Here is a 14,382-nt window from a genome sequence, read left to right as displayed (position 1 = left end):
ATTCAATATGCATTTATAATAAAAACTCTCAACAAAGTGGATATAGAAGAAATGTACCTCAACATAATAAAGGCCATATATGACAAGTATCACACAATGGTGAAAAGCTGAAAAATTTTCAGTTACAATCAGGAACAAGACAAAGATGCCCACTCCCATCACTTTTGGTCAACACAGTACTGGAAGTCTTAGCAAGAGCAATTAGGTGAGAAAAAGAAAAAAAAAAGTCATCGAAATTGGAAAGGAAGAATATTGTCACTATTTGCAGATGGCATAATATTATATAAAGAAAACACTAAAGATTCCACCCAAAAACTGTTAGAACTAATTAATGAACAAATTCAGTAATACTGCAGGATACAAAATCGACATACAGAAATCTGCTACGTTTTTATACACTGATAACAATCAGAAAGAGAAATTAAGAAAACAATTCTAATTACAATTGCATCAAAAACATAAAATAAAATAAAATACTTAGAAATAAATTTAATCAAGGAGGTGAAAAACCTATACACTCAAAACTATTAGACATTTGTGAAAAAAATTGAAGAAGATACAAATAAAGGAAAAGCTACTGTGTGCTTGTGGATTCGAAGAATTTATATTAAAATGTCAATACTACCCAAAGAAATTCATGTTTTCAATGCAATCCCTATCAAAATTCCAATGACATTTTTCATAGAAATTGAACAAACAATCCTAAAATGTGTATAGAACTACAAAGAATTCTGAATTGCCAAAGGCATCTTGAAAAAAAAGAACAAAGCTGGAGGCATCGTGCTCCCTGATTTCAAACTATATTACAAAGCTATAGTAAACACAACAGTATGGCATTAGCATAAAAACAGAACACATAGATTAATGATACAGAAGAGAGCCTAGAAATAAATCCACATACATATGGCCAATTAACTTATGACAAAGGAGCCAAGAATATACAATGGTGAAAGGACACTCTCTTCAATAAATAATGTTGGGAAAACTACTCGGCCACAGGCAAATGAATGAAACTGGACCACTATCCTACGCCATACACAACAATTAACTCAAAATGGAGTAAAGACTTGAATGTAAAACCTGAAACCATAAAACTACTAAAAGAAAACATAGATGGTAAACTCCTTGCCAACAGTCTTGCCAATTAGATTTATTTTACTTTGACACCAAAAGCAAAGGCATCAAAAGGAACAATAATCAAGTGAGGCTACCTCAAGCTAAAAAGCTTCTGCACAGGAAAGGAAGCCATCAACAAAATGAGGGACAACCTACTGAATGGGAGAAAATATTTGCAAAGCAACATATATGATAAGAGATTAATATCCAAAATACATAAAGAATTTATATGACTCAACAGCAAAAAAAAATCTAATTAAAAAATGGGCAGAGGATCTGAATAGACATTTTTCCAGAGAAGACATACAGAGAGGCAACAGGTACATGAAAAGATGCTCAACATCACTAATCGTCAAGGAAATGCAAGTCAAAACCACAATAAGATATTACCTCATACCTATTAGAATGGCTATCAACAAAAAGACAAGAGATTATAAATGCTAGCAAGGATGTAAAAAAAAGAGAACCCTTGTGCACTACAGGTGGAAATGTAAATTGGTGTAGCCACTATGGAAAACAGTACCGAGATTCCTCAAAAATATTTAAAAAAGAACTACCATATGATCCAGCAATTTCACTTTAGGGTATTTATCTAAAGAAAATGAAAACACTAACTTGCAAAGGTATATGCATCCCCATGTTTATTGCAGTATAATTTACAATAGCCAAGATATGGAAACAACCTAAATGTTCATTAAAAGATGAATGGATAAGTGTAGTATATAATGAAATACTATTCAAACATATAAAAAAATGAAATCTTGCCATTTGTGACAACATGGATGGCCCTTGTGAGCATTATGCTAAGTGAAAAAAAGTCAAACAGAGAAAGATAAATACCATACAATCTCACTATAAAGAGCCCAAAGGAAAAAAAAAGCTCATAGACAGGGAGGGCAGATTGTGGTTGTCAGAGGCAGAGGGTGGGTGGTAGGCCAAAATAAGGGAATCAAAAGGTACAAACTCCCAGTTACAAAATAAATAAGTCATGAGGATGTAATGTACTGCATGGCAGCTATAGTTAATAATACTGTATTGCATATTTGAATGTTTCTAAGAGAGTAGATATTAAAAATTCTAAACACAAGAAAAAATTCTGTATTTATGTATGGTGATGGATTTAACTAGACTTATTGTGATGATCATTTCACAATATATATATATACAAATATTAAATCATTATGTTGTGTATACGAAACTAATGTCATGTTGTATGTCAATTATACCTTAATAAAATAAATAAAGCAAGTTCTTGTTATTCCACTATGAAGTTGTTCAGTATCCAAAAATAAATAAATAAAGTTGGAAAGCATAAAAGATATATATACCTTAATATCAAATTTTCATTTAATATATATTATATGTAATTATTTGTTAAACTTTTTTTTGGTCTAAACTTTTGTGATAGGACAAAGATCCTTTAAGTATGGGTGTACTGATTGACATTCCAAGTGGATAAGCCCTCGATACTGCATTGTTCTGATTTCCAGTTCCAGTTACTTTAAAGTAAAATGATGTTAGTCATTACTTGTAAAGCAATCTTGGCAGCACAGAAACCTAAGTTTTCTTATTTTTCCCCTATTTTTCCCAGTTATTCTTAGTGATTCGCATTTATTTTGAGTTTTTATAAGCACTGAATGTATGTTCTTGTACTAATTTCATCAATTTATAAAATATTTAAATCACCTATAATAAATGAAACAAGTAAAAAAGGTGTGGGAGAAACAAGACCAGTGCTATGCATACAAGCTAATTTCGTGTGCACACATTGCTAGTAACTACAGAGTAAACTGCTATGAATGAGTCTGTCCCCACCCTGGGAATCAATTCATTGTAGAGAGAAGAAAGAGTTTTGGTTAATTCACTAGTTAGCGATGCTCTATTGAGAGCTTTGATTATATTTTCAGATAAAATACCATCTAATTTTACAGCTTGGTAGTCATTCTGTCACTTAAATGTGACTTTAAATATCACTGTACTGATTAATTTTGTTGATTTTAAAGTTTTAATTCTAGAGGGATATATTATTTCCCTTATTTGAAAATTCTAGGAGACACATTACTGTTACGCTCTAGGTACTGACAACATATAAATGCAAATTAACTAACGGGTATTTAATTCACAACACCTACTTTATTAAGTAGTGAGCCATTTATAATGAAATGGACATATGAATTGTTTATATGAGGATAGAGCCAATTTAAGAAAAAGTTTTTTCTCATTATAGAAGATAAGTATGCCCCCTCTATCTTATTACGAATTTTTAGATAAATCCTCTTTTACTAGGTAAATGGCATTCTACCCCTGTTCAAATTAATGCTAATTCTAAATTAACATGTTCCAAATTGGTGAGACCAAACAAATCATCAGATGAATTGTTTTGTAATGGTAGCTTTTATAGAGAAAAATTAGCTGAAACAAACATAGCAAAACTCCTTCCCGACCTCAGGTAAACATCAACAAGCATGTAAATAGAGACTAGTAAGAGAACAATGGCCCACATCTGAAATTCAAATAAATCTTTGATACTAGATTTGAAAATCTCATTTAATTAGGTCAGTTGGTTAGAGTATGGTACTAATATGACCAAGCTAGACATAAGATCCTCATATGTGTCACTCAGCTTTGGCCCTAGATTAAACCCCTAAAATCCTCCAGCCATCTGGCAAGTGCACTTAGATCCACTGAAAACCAGAAGAAAAGCTGCCTCTGGATCACCTCAAGCCCTTAAGTATCCTCCCCTCACCCACCCACTCCAATATCCAACCAGAAAAATAAAAATCTTCAAAAGATATTGACCAATCTTATTTCAATGACTACTATCTTTATTGCTAATAATGAGACACAAATATTCAAATAATATTTTCTGAAAACACATTATAACTAAAAAGGAAAAAAAATGATACTAAAAAAAACCACATTAGCTCTTTGCCTGTAAGACAGGTTATTCCTTCTTAATACCAAAATTAAGCTTATAACTTCCTGAACTTATACTCTGAATCTCCTTCTCAACTTTCCAGTTTTCTAACAGTTCCAAACACTTGAAAAATCTGTAGCTGTGAGAATAACTACCACAAATGAATATTTGATTAAAATTAGGAAGAGTGGAACATAAGAGCCTATTGAATAAACCTCATAGAGAGAGAAAGCAAAAAAAAATCAAAATAAAGATTTTCCCTTCTATGCATAGAGAAGAGAAAATTATTTTCAATTTCCTCTAACATCTTAACAACTGAAGAACATCTGCCTATTACTGTTCTTTAAAATACTTGCTATATTAAAATATTTTTAAATAAAATTACAGGTTATTTCTAATAAATAAAAATAAATGTTATATTTTGTTACAGTTTCTTCTATGTATTAATTTGACAAATACTTAAATGTACATTAATATAATTATGTGAATAATAATATCTTTTGATATGTTCACTCCTCTGTCTCCACCCTCTCATGAAAACCCTAAAACAGTAGGCCATCTTGTATTCCATTTAGGAGCTAGGTGGAATATAATGAAATAAGAAATGTTTAAAATTAAAACATTAAAAGAAAAATCAAAGTAATATATGTGTGTGTGTGTGTGTGTGTGTGTATATATACTTAATGGAGGCTATCATTAAATATTTCAAATGATCTGTTAAAAATGATACCTTTTACTAAATTATGGACCATTTCATCAAAAACCATAAAAATGGCAACACATTAAGAGAAAAGGACATTTAAATTGTTCCCAGCTTTATCTTAAACTACAAATAACCTTAGTGAATATGCTTTTTTAAATAGCTGACTTGTTTTAACTGCACAAATGCCTTGGGGAAAATTAATACCAAAGGACTATGTATTTGTTATCTGTTGCTATATAACTGGTCATGACAAATTGGGTGGCTTAAAACATCACAAATTTAATATCTTACAATTTCTATGGGTCAGAAATCCAACCCATTTCAACTGAGTACTCTGCTCAGGTCCTCATAAAGTTGAAATCAAGGTGTCAGCCACCAACTGCATTTTTATTTGGAAACCCAACTAGGATAAGATCCACTTCCAAGCTTCCTTGGGTTGCTAGCAGAATTCATTCCCTTGTAACTGTAGGACTTGGGTCCCCATTGTTTTGCGAGCTCTCAGCTCCTAGAAATTGTTGTCCACTCTTAACCACATGGCCCCCTCCATCTCAGCAACTGAGAATCTCCCTTGCATTGAATCCATCTCAGGCTTTGCAATCCTCTGACTACTTCTGCTTGGAGCCAGGAAAAAAAACTCTCTTTTAAAAGGCCAATATGATTAAGTCAGACTCACCTGAAAGAATCCCTTTCTTAAAGTCAAGTGTATCAAACAACATAATAGAACTATGGGAGTTATAGCTCATCAATCCACAAGTTCAACCCACTCTCAAAGGGAAGGTAATTATATAAGCATGAGGGTCATTTGAGAGTTATCTTAGAATCCTACCTACTACTACAAAGTGTACAAAAATTGAAGAACCATTGGAAAGACTCTTAAGGGAAGAGATAGGCATGTAGGTATAAAATTAAAGTAAGAACAAGGAACAACTTGGGATAAGATTTAGAATATTCCCTTAAAGCATAAACTCCATGTTTTAAGAGATTTTTAAATTATTCGCTTTACTTTGAAAAGGTCTGTGCTTGAATAAGTATTCTATATAGAATTCTTCATTTGTGTTTTTGAAGGATTTCTTTGAGATTTCTTTGAGAAGTCTTTGTAATTTTGTATGTAGTAACAACCAAGAGGTCAAAACTATTTCTCTTCAAGTCCAAAAAATAAAACAAAACAAAATAAAAACCCTGTTTATTACAAGATGACTTGATCCATACATATTCTTTTTGAGTGCCTTTAAATCTATTCTTTCTTAAGTTTCATAGAATCTTATTTTTAACATTTTATTATAATTAATGAAGTCAGATCTGTACAGCATGATTCTATTACACAGAAACAAGCTATTGAAAAGTATTGATTTACTGCTTGATAATTTGATTTTAATATTTGTATAAAATTCATTAGTAACTATGTTTCAAACAATATATTGAGTCAAAGAAACTATTTAACTTTTCTTCTTTACTCATCTGATTTATATTCTGCAACATAAACTACTGAGAGACATCAAGTCTCTACCTATAAGACCTACATCATGATATCCCTGTTTTGACACTTAGTAAAAGCCACTTTCTAAAGAGTGAAATCAAAACATGGTAGTAGAGGCTTCTCATAATATTTCCCCAGCCTATTTCTTAAACCTCATCCTCCACTATACCCTATACTTCAAATCTTCTTAACAGTGCACTATGCCCTGAATATGCCTTTGATGAAATAACCTTTCCCCTTGTACCAACACCAAATGTGTGTAATTTATTTATGGATTTCACAGCTTTGTATGGCTTAGATATTATTTTAACATTGTGTTGGTTCAGTATAAAGGCATACCCTGTAATAGAAGTGATACTTTATCTAAAGCATAAGGTCTTAACCACAATGTTTAACTGTAAGGGAATAGTGTACTATGGATTAGAGTAATCGCATCCAAATTGGTATATGCATACCCCAAGGATTACATGAGATGACCTATTGAGGTGAAGAAGACAATACTAAAATTTATATTTATACTCATTTTAATATCAGCCCTATTTATATTTTTAATGTTTTAAGTGTTTGTGTTAAGTTTGAAGCAGTAGTATATCTATGTAAGTTATAGAAATACACATATGGATGGAATGTTCAATTTTTTTAAAAATTGGAGTGCAGTATTTAAAAAGTCTGGAGACCAAAGTAAAGACTTTGGAATCCAACTGAAATGGTTTCACTTTAAAGCTGTGTGACTTTAGAAAGTCACCTTAAATAAACCACAATTTTCTAAAGTATGTAATTTAAAGCATTAATATCATAAGACTACTGTGAACATTAAAGACCTTTTGTTAAAAGTGATTAGACCAATCTTTAAGCTACAGTGAGAACTTGATAAATCTAAGGCATTATAATATTAATTGTGTTATATTAAATACTTGCAATTGACTAAAGAAGTATTCTCATTGAAGAACTCTAGGTGAGATGCAAAGTCACCAGTTTCTTAGCTTTAAAGAGTGCCCACCCTTGTGCAGTGTTGGTAGGATTATAAAATGGTACAACTGAATTTTTTTCCTCAAAAAAAATTAAACATTGAACAACCAACCATATGATCCAGCAACCCTACTTGTGGATATTTATCCAAAAATATAAAAAGCAGGGTCTTGAAGGGCTATTTGCACACCCATGTTCACAGTGGCATTATTCACAATAGCCAAGAGGTGGAAGCAACCCAAATGCCCATTGACAGATAATTGGATAAACAAAATGTGGTGTATACATGCAATGATATATTATTCAGCCCAAAAAAGAAACACTATAACATGAATGAATCTTGTGGACGTTACGCTAAGGGAAATAAGTCACAAAAAAAAACAACATAGGATTCCACTTCTATGAGGTATCTAAAGTAATCATATTCATAGAAACAGAAAGTAGAATGGTAGTTACCACGTAATGGAGGGAAGGAGAAAAGATAGAATTGTTGTTTAATGGGTATACAGTTTCAGTTTTGCAATATGAAAAAGTCCTGGAGATCTGCTGTATAACACTGTGTATGGTATACTTAATACTATTGAACTATACACTTAAAAATAGTTATGATGGTAAATTTTATGTTGTTTTTAAATCATAATTTAAATAATCAAATAAATAAACAAATAAATATTTTTTAAAAAAATAGTGTCCAGTATAGCTATGAAACTAGCTGTTGTATCATGGTAAATAAGAAGGTCCCATCATATGGTATCAGGCTCAGAAGTGATTTTCACTTATTCCATTAATACTGAGCACCAAGGATGCATCACACATCATGCCAGGCACTGGATATCAAATGCCATCGTTCAAAACAGGTTTTGCAAAAATTACCAAATTATCAAGCAATGAGCGTATGGTAGGGTAGGGTAGGGTATAGTATGGTAAGAATGTGACAGATTCAAGAGGTATTAGTTTGGTAGAATCGATAGTATTCTGTTGAGTATAAGGAGGGAGGAAAAGAGAGAAATCAAAAATGTCACACAAATTTTTGGCTTAGATAGGTGAGCAAATTTTGTTGCCATTAATAGAGAAAGGAAAAAAAAAAAGAGGCATCAGCTTGGAGAACCTAGGATGGAGGAATGGAGAGAAGAAAAATTCATTTTTGGAAATGTTCAGTTTGAGGTGCTTTGGAATATATTGGTGGAAACATCTAGTATAAACTCCAGAATACAGATCTGTACCTCAGAAGATATGCATTAAGTCACCAGAACAAAGACACAACTGAAGTCATGGACAAGAGTACATTACTCAATGAGAAAAAGAATTCCAAACATACCTTAGTGAAATTTTATTTCAAGGATAAAGAACTAAACATCCCATAAAATTTGAAAAAAAAAAAGTTTGCCTCTGAATTTTCAGAGAAAACACAGTATCTACAATGTTCTGGTAGAAAGAGTGAAATAAAAATTGACTAGGTATAAGACTAGTAAAAAATAACTAGGTATAAGACTAGGAGTTACCTAGTTAAGTTGTCCTTTACGTATAAAGGCAAAGAATGAATATTTTTAATTGCATATAAACTTCAAAAAATAGAACACATGAACACTTCCTTAGAGAAAAAATAGATAATCAGGAATGAGAGCTAATCAAATGATGAAACAAATCAAAAAATTCAGAAGTAAAGAAAACTAGGTAAAAGAATGGATGATAAGCATTGAAATATGGCAAGTGGAAAACAATTTTGAGAGCCAAATTATATATTATTACATAAATATAAAAACTTTGACAATAGAAATAATTATAATATCTAACATGATATAATGGATATACTAAATACAATAAAATATATAACAATTATAAAGTAATAAATGTAATATAACGTAAACAGTAAGTAACAAAGAAGGTGCAAAGTGAAATAGGTTTGTTCCTTATCTACCATTGGAGAAAGTCGATGATACGTATAAAATTGAAATCTGTAGTTAAAAAAATAAATAATTCAATTTTTAAATATTTTTCTTTATCTTTGCTATTAACTTCAGAAATAAATACCTCTGAGAAGCACATATCTATTAGCGATATTTTGAATTTCATGTATTTTTCTTTTGTTATATTTTGGTAATATTATATTTTATTCTTTTTACTTAAATTAGCACATAATTATCATCTCAGTTTTGGAAAATTATTCATGCCTGTTTATATCAATCATTATAACAATCATTATATCTAATCTTATGTTATAAATATTTAGAGACACATTTATAAAGATGTTCATAATTAGCTAATGGTGGTTCTGTTTTGGTGGGGAATTTAGTGTGACTTTTTAAGTTTTTCTTTCTTTTTCATTTAGATTTTTTGTTATGAGAATGTACCACTTTTACAAGAACAAAGTCATTTTTATTTTCTAAAAATGGAGTAAGAAGGGAAACTATCTGAATAATACATACATATGTATATTATCTTAGATTTTATCTCTTTGTTGCAGTGTGATTTTCAGTTCATAACACATACCTAATTATAATTATATCATGGTGATTTTGCATTTGTAATGATACCTAACACAGCTTTTTTTTTTTTTTTTTTTTTACCATTTATTCTGTGCTAGGCATATGCTATCTGCTTAGGAATTATTATTATTCATTCTTATTCAAAATGAGTTAGGCAAGTATTGTTACTGATGTTTACAAAGAAGAAATCGCATCTTTAGTTAAGAAACTTCCCCTAACTCACATCTCCAGTAAATGTCAAATCTAGGATTTAAATCTTGTTCTGTCATCTATACCCTGTCATCTATGTTGTCCGCGAAGTTCATTTCATTTTGTTATCCCAGGATTATGCAAACAAATGTGACCTAAAACATATTACATTCACTTGAATCTTTCCCAGTTAGGTATAAAAAGTCTTAGCAAATACAGCAGCTGTTAGGGGAAGGTCTGCATGCGCATCGCACAAGATTGAAACTCTTGAGAATTACGCCACCATGTCCCCGCATGTGATTCCTCGTCTTTCCTCTGGCTTATGCATAAGGTCTAGAGTATAAAATCTTGAGAAATAGAATCTTAACTAGCTCAAGAGGCTTACAGAGGAAAAATACATGAGCGCTGAACCTTGCCCCTCATCCCCACTGTGGTTACTAATAAGACAAGGAACCAATGGAAAAGTCAAGAACTTTTTATCTTAGGAAATAAGTGTGGGTAACCTTAATATACTAACACAGTCCGAGTTCCTCCTTACAATCAGGAGAGTTACCTCTACAAGCCCCTTGGCCCTTAATTCTCATGCCAGATTGGCTTCTAGTAAAGGTACCTACTATTCATTACATAGGTACTGTGCTAGAGACTTGACATGCATGATTTACTGCTCACAACAACTCACAAGGAACCAACTAAAGTCAGCTAATAAGGCACATTGCTGAGATTCATATTTGGGAACTTTTGACTCCAAAGACCGATGCCACAGGGTATCCAAAAATACTTAAATGAAGAGAAAAAACATCAGTTATCCACAGCAATGCTGTGAAAGTATAGGAGATAAGCAAAATTTTGTTTTCCTCTCAGTGACTACAATTATGATTTGTCTCTGCTACAGACACAAAGTATCATAATATATAATTGGTGCTGTTCTTCAGCTCTGTTTTCTGGAATGTCTGCAGCAGATTCCAGATCGAGGCCTAATATATGTATTGTGTGCCTCAGGCATGAAGTTAGGCCCGGTAGAAATGTATACAGCCTCCTTGGGAGGCATCATTTCCTTCACTCTGATGTAGCATAAGGAATTTATAACCAGAACCATAGCCAGAGAACTAAAATTAGAATCATTCGATAATTGTTTTTGAACCAGTACATGAATATTCAATCTAATCACTGTATAGTAATCAATTAGCACAGACAGAAAGAACAATATGAAATCTGAAGCTACAGATTACAGAACTGAATAAATCATCCTTTTTAAATGACATAACTAAAGGTAATGCCTTTTCTTTTCTGAATGAAAAATTCATTTCATGTTTCCCAGTAGAATAAATATAAGGGGGAAAAAATACATGAAAGGCAAAAATTAGACCTCAGTATCTATTCCTACAAATACAGGTCAAGAAAAGCATCACTCATATTGTTTGATTTTACAGTTTGGATAGTCATTACCTTGTTTGCATAAGACTGAAAACAAATAAAAAATGTGAGTTTACCAAATTTCCTAATGTTTTATACAGTGCAGTGGGCTTTTTAAAATACACGATAATGCATTAATCATACGAGTAATGGAAAGGTTTAATGGATTTTCTAGGTATTTTCTAAGTTTACCTTTCATAATATCAAGTGGTATAATGTGTTTTGGTAGTTTAAATTGCAAGTGTGATGTTTCAACTAATTGTTGCCATAAAAAATGTCAATCAAGATGAAAAACTTCTAAAAACAAACTAAACTAGAACTGTCAAAGATGTAAAATAGAGTAACCATAGTAACACTAATTTAAAATGATCACTGATTAAACATTTTTGTAATCAATGTCGGACATTTGCTATATCTTTTTCAGAACTGTTTTAAGTGAACATTTCATTCTTCTAAATTTCTGACACCCTTAGTATAAGAACATATAAAAATATTAGTAGCAGTATGGAAAAAGCCGCACATGATTGTGTACATGCACGTGCATGCCTGTGTGCACACGCAAACAAGGTCCCACTCTAGACTTAAAATGGCTGAGTTGTAGGATGTTGTTGCTTGGTGACCAAACAGTATCTCCTCAGCCACAGAGTAATCTAAACAGTGACAGATATGTCCCCTCAGCTTTAGGCATTGCCAGGACAAATATTAAAGGGCATGTTTATCTTTTCCAGTATTCTACAGTCTTATTTTAAGCCAGTTGTCACTTGTTTGATTTTCTCATCAGTTAAATTTAGGCCTTAGGGGAAAGAGTATTTGCAAAGCTACATCTATTCTTTTGGGGAAATAAGAGGTATAACCTAGCTTCTTTCAGACTGAAAGATAGCCCTGTTTCAATTAAGTGTGTGTGGTGTATCTACTCTCTGCTAGTACAACCTCCCAGTTGCTATCAGTCTCCCTTTCTTTCATTAAACACAAGTAGTTAATTAGACCCAGCCTGTCCTCTCCCCTTCTCTTTTTCCCTTTTCTCGGTAGTAATGATGTCTAATTATCAACAGCAGTGGGTTACTGCAACATCAGGCACAAATCTCCCTCACTGACAGCAAAGCCAGCTTCTAATAGCTGGAATGATTCTTAGTCTACTTGAACATACCATTAAAATGCAGTATTTTATTCAACCAAGGTATGCCTTTGAAGGAAAAGAAAACATATTTTTTGTTTCTCTGGTGGTTATATTCTTGCTTTATAAAGAAAAATCAACATATTTTTAAGGAAGAAATAATTTGAGATGTAGGGATACACATGATAAAAAAAAAGGATCTTTTATTTATTTTTTAACTCATTGAAATGACGATTGGCTGTCTCTCAGAGAAGGAGGAGCCTATACTTCTATGTCAGGAGCAGCATAAAAATTTCATAAAGAGCAATAGAAGAGTTCATGAATTAAAAACCTCTTCAACATTTCAAAACAGGCTTGAATGAAGAGCAGAGCTGTTAAATACTACATGGAAATCATTATCTAAGAATATCACTTGATGGATTACATTTTCTCCCAGAAATATACGGAATCTTTACTGAAAAGAGAAAAATGTGTTACTTTATTACTAACCCTGGAGTTAATACTCTATATTAGATGCCTTAGCAGTAATTCTTTAACAACTCTGCATTAATTTTTGAATGAAAATATGGGTATCTGAGTATGAGAACTGCTGGCATCCATGTTTATCATAATGCCTGTATAACCATACAGAATTTGTTATTCAGAATTTTAAGTTAATGTTTTAAAAGGGCATCTGGTTTGTACATATAGCAGATGTAACCAAATCCATGCAAGTATAAACTCATTGGACCGATTCAGGTGAAGCTATCGAACAGGTTAACAAAGGACCTAAGTGTAACACGAAAGGAATGAAAAACCAACTTCTCAGCTAGCAATATTTTAAAAACATATACAGTATTATTAAATAGTATTTAGGTAAATATATCTTAAATTATTTTATTCATTTAATTAGCTCAATATTACCCAAAGGGAAATACATTCTCATGTTCTGAATTCCAATTTACTTTATTTAACAATAAGTTATTTTTAAAAATCGGGTTCTTAATGTTACTCCCAATACAAATAAATCAAAATACTTCGTTCTTTACAACAGACTTCTGGCTCATCCAGATGTAAATAAACCTCAGTTCTAATCCATGCCCATCTAGTCCTCATTATTTAGTAATCTCACCATTGTCTTTAACGATGCCACATGTTAAAGGAGAAGGCTACATTTATACGTCTACCTCTTCTCAGACACCCTCCAACAATAGTACTTTTTTAAACAAAAAAAAAAACAAAACTTTTATGTGTGTTTCCATTTCACCTTTATTTCCATTTCCCATCTAAATTCCAAAACAAATACACTTCCCTCAAGCAACTACACCTAATTAATCTCGGGAAATTATAAACTGATTTTCAAACCTCAATGAGTCCTCCAAATAATCCTTTGACAAACCTCTCATGCACATATTTCCAATTTAATATACCTCCGTCTGATATAGAAGAATGGCTTTCAAGACATCTCTTTTCTAGCATCCTCCAGGAGTACTGCACGGGAAACAGTTGCCAGGAGGGAGGGTGGAAAAGGAGTAAATGTTCGAGAAACCCTAAAGAGAGGCAAAAATGCAAAAGATGCCATATACCCTCCCCCGCCCCCCGCCCCTACTCCAGGCGAGTACCCACCTAGCACCATGAAGAAAGAAGTCTCATGGATCTGATCTGCAATCCTACTTGTAGCCCACAGTTCCCATCTTCTAAAAAGGAAATTGACGCTGCCGCGGCTCCCCCTCTGCCTTGTGAGGCTGAGATTTACCGGACTCTCAGTGCCATTACCTTGCAGTGCCTGGGCTTAGAGCTTTGTGGACAGGAGACTAGAGCCATTCCAGAATGCGGAACAAATACATACACCATTTGATTGCGCCCAAACCCATCTCTCTTTGTTGTTCATCTTGTAGCTACGGCTTTATCTGTGAAAGGGGAAGCCAGGAAGGGAATGGGGGCAGGGAGGAAGGCATCTCCAGGACCTTATCTACAATCTAAATAGTCGTGGCAAGATCTCTGAGAGTGATCAAGGCG

At 32.6% G+C, this 14,382-nt stretch overlaps 1 protein-coding gene across 22 annotated transcripts in view; it reads right to left on the bottom strand.

Moving 5' to 3' along the window:
* The window catches only part of NOL4 (nucleolar protein 4), a 438,717-nt gene that overhangs the window by 263,149 nt on the left and 161,186 nt on the right, over positions 1-14,382 (bottom strand). Inside the window, exon 1 of one of the 22 annotated variants that reach the window (XM_039843654.1) lies at positions 13,990-14,258. The exons of 20 other annotated variants lie outside the window; for them this stretch is intronic. The gene's annotated coding sequence lies outside the window, so the exon portion shown is untranslated. Of the gene's footprint in view, positions 1-13,793; positions 13,951-13,989; positions 14,259-14,382 lie in introns of those variants that run through there. One more of the 22 variants, XM_039843662.1, reaches the window with a different exon arrangement.

This window comes from Pteropus medius, unplaced genomic scaffold (genome assembly GCF_902729225.1).
Source record: "Pteropus medius unplaced genomic scaffold, Ma_sr-lr_union100, whole genome shotgun sequence".
Classification (NCBI taxonomy): Eukaryota; Metazoa; Chordata; class Mammalia; order Chiroptera; family Pteropodidae; genus Pteropus; species Pteropus medius.
Note: the sequence above shows the minus strand (reverse complement) of the source record. Positions and strands in the feature narration are given on the sequence as shown.